Source organism: Arachis ipaensis, chromosome B10 (genome assembly GCF_000816755.2).
Source record: "Arachis ipaensis cultivar K30076 chromosome B10, Araip1.1, whole genome shotgun sequence".
Taxonomy (NCBI): domain Eukaryota; kingdom Viridiplantae; phylum Streptophyta; class Magnoliopsida; order Fabales; family Fabaceae; genus Arachis; species Arachis ipaensis.
In genome coordinates this window covers 60,880,110-60,883,680 of record NC_029794.2, presented here as the reverse complement: position 1 = coordinate 60,883,680, position 3,571 = coordinate 60,880,110, and positions in this window count along the sequence as shown.

Below are 3,571 nucleotides of genomic sequence, written 5' to 3'. Positions count from 1 at the left end.
CGAATCTGCTCTTGGATCTCCGGATATTCGTCTTCTTTCAGATCAAATTTAACTTCCGGGATCACTGATCTTAGACCCATTATTCTGTAGTAATGGTCTGCATGTTCTTTGGTTAAGAACCTCTCTTGATTCCAAAGTGGTTTTGGAATATTCTCTTTCTTGCTTCTTGAAGTGGTTTGTTTTCCTTTAGGAGCCATGATCTTAGTGAATCTTAGCTCAGTGATCACGAAAAGCACACCAAACTTAGAGGTTTGCTTATCTTCAAGCAAAAGAAAGGAAAGGAGAGGAATAGAAGGAGAGACAACGTTGAATTGTGGAGGAGAGGGGGTAGTCGAATGTGAATTTAACGAGGAGGGGGCGGGTTCGAAATTTTTGAAAAAAAATATGCTAGAAGATATGATTTGTAAAAAGATAATTATGATATGAAAAAGATATAGTTTTAAAATTGAAAAGATAAGAGAGAGATTTGAAAAGATAAATCTACTTTTTGAAAAGATAGTGTAATGATTTGAAAAAGATTTGGAGAGAATTTAAAAAGATAGATGAGTATTGAAAAAGATTTGAAAAGAATTTAAAAAGATAGATGAGTTTTGAAACAGATTTGAAAAGAAGTTGAAGAAGAATGAAGAAAGGTATTTAGGCTTGAGATTAATTTGAAATTGAAATTAAAGAATGAGAGTTTGTAACATTTTTATGCAAAAAATCATGGATGGAAATATGAAAATTTGAAAAAAATTGAAGTGAAAAACAAACTTCCTCCCCTCCACACTTCTGGCGTTAAATGCCCAGTTGTAGCTTGTTTTGGGCGTTTAACGCCCATTTGTTGCTTGTTTTGGCTGTTTAACGCCCAGCCAGGTACCCTGGCTGGCGTTAAACGCCAGAAATCCTTTGTCACTGGGCGTTTTTCTAAATGCCCAGGATGCTGTAATTTTGGCATTAAACACCTAGAATGGTAACTATTCTGGCGTTTAACGCCCAGAGAGGTATCTTTACTAGTGTTAAACGCCTAGTAGATGCTTCTTTTGGGCGTTTAACGCCCAAAATTCCCCTTACTGGCGTTTTTGTGCCAGTGAGCTCCTTTTCTCTGCTTTATGCTCTGAATTTTTCTGTAACTCTATGAACTCATGCAATTGATACTTTACCTTGAAGATTATTTATATTAAACTCGTATAATTATTATTTAAATAACAAATAAGCTTTGCTAATGGCTGGGTTGCCTCCCAGCAAGTGCTTCTTTATTGTCTTTAACTGGACCTTGCTGAGCTTTTAGTCTAGCCTCAGCTTTGAGCATTGTTGCTCAATATTTCCTTCAAGATAATGCTTGATTCTCTAGCTATTAACAACGAACTTCTTATTAGAATCAACGTCTTGAAGCTCCACATAGCCATATGGTGACACACTTGTAATCACATATGGTTCTTTCCACCGGGATTTCAGTTTCCCGGGGAATAATCTGAGCCTAGAGTTGAACAGTAGAACCTTTTGTCCTAGTTCAAAGACTCTGGGTGACAGTTTCTTATCGTGGCACCTTTTTGCTTTCTCTTTGTAAATCTTAGCGTTTTCGAAAGCATTGAGTCTGAATTTATCTAGCTCATTCAGCTAGAGCAATCTTTTCTCTCCAGCTAATTTGGCATCAAAGTTTAGGAATTCGGTTGCCCAGAAAGCCTTATGTTCCAGTTCCACGGGCAAATGACAGGCCTTACCATACACAAGTTGGTATGGAGAGGTCCCTATAGGAGTCTTGAATACTGTTCTGTATGCCCACAAAGCCTCATCTAAGCTTCTTGCTCAATCCCTTCTACGGGTAATTACAGTCCGTTCTAGGATTCTTTTTAGTTCTCTATTAGAGACTTCATCCTGCCCATTTGTCTGTGGCTAATATGGAGTTGCTACTTTGTGGCTAATTCCATATTAGACCATAGCAGAGTAAAGCTGTTTATTGCAGAAGTGAGTGCCCTCATCACTGATTAGTGCTCTAGGGACACCAAACATGCTGAAGATATGTTTCTGGAGGAACTTCAGCACTGTCTTAGTAGGTGTTGCAATTGCCTCTACCCATTTAGTTACATAGTCTACTCCCACCAGAATATATGTTTTTGACTATGATGGTGGGAAAGGCCCCATGAAGTCAATACCCCATACATCAAACAACTCAATTTCCAAGATCTCTTGTTGTGGCACGGCGTAACCATGAGGCAAATTACCAGCTCTCTGGCAACTGTCACAGTTACGTACGAACTCTCGGGAGTCTCTATAGAGGGTAGGCCAGTAGAAGCCACATTGGAGAACCTTAGTGGCTATTCACTTACCTCTGAAATGGCCACTATATTTTGATCCATGGCAATGCCATAAGATCTTCTGTGCCTCTTCCTTGGGCACACATCTACGGATTATTCCGTCTGCACATCTCTTAAAGAGATATGGTTCATCCCACAAGTAGTACTTTGCATCGGTAATTAATTTTTTTGTTTGTTGCCTGCTGTACTCTTTGGGTATGAATCTTACAGCTTTATAGTTTGCAATGTCTGCAAACCATGGTGTTTCCTGAATGGCAAACAATTTCTCATCCGGAAAGGTTTTAAAAATCTCAATAGAGGGGGAGGACGCCCCTTCTACTGGTTCTATCTAGGACAGATGATCAGCTACTTGGTTCTCTGTCCCTTTTCTGTCTCTTATTTCGATATCAAACTCTTGCAGAAGTAACACCCATCTTATGAGTCTGGGTTTTGAATCCTACTTTGTATGTAGATATTTAAGAGCAGCATGGTCAGTGTACACAATCACTTTTGATCCTACTAAGTATGATCTAAACTTGTCAATGGCATAAACCACTGCAAGCAACTCATTTTCTGTGGTTGTGTAATTTTTTTGTGCATTATTTAGAACACGGCTAGCATAATAAATGACATGCAGATGCTTGTTATGCCTCTGTCCCACTACTGCACCAATGGCATGGTCACTGGCATCACACATTAGTTCGAATGGTAATGTCCAGTCTGGTGTAGAAATAACTGGTGCTGTGACCAGCTTAGCTTTCAGAGTTTCAAACGCCTGCAGACACTCTGTGTCAAACACAAATGGCGTGTCAGCAGCAAGCAGATTGCTCAGAGGTTTTTCAATTTTTTAAAAATCCTTTATAAACCTCCTATAGAAGCCTGCATGCCCCAGAAAGTTTCTGATTGCCTTAACATTGGCAGGTGGTGGTAATTTTTCAATTACTTCCACTTTAGCTTGATCCACCTCTATTCCCTTGTTTGAAATTTTATGCCCAAGGACGATTCCTTCAGTCACCATAAAGTGACATTTTTCCCAGTTTAAAACTAGGTTGGTCTCTTGGCATCTTTTCAGAACAAGTGCTAAATGGTCAAGGCAGGAGCTGAATGAGTCTCCAAATACTGAAAAGTTATCCATGAAGACCTCCAGAAATTTCTCTACCATATCAGAGAAGATAGAGATCATGCACCTCTAAAAGGTTGCAGGTGCATTGCACAGACCAAAAGGCATCCTTCTGTAGGCAAACACTCCAGAAGGATATGTGAATGCTGTTTTCTCTTGGTCCTGAGGATCTACT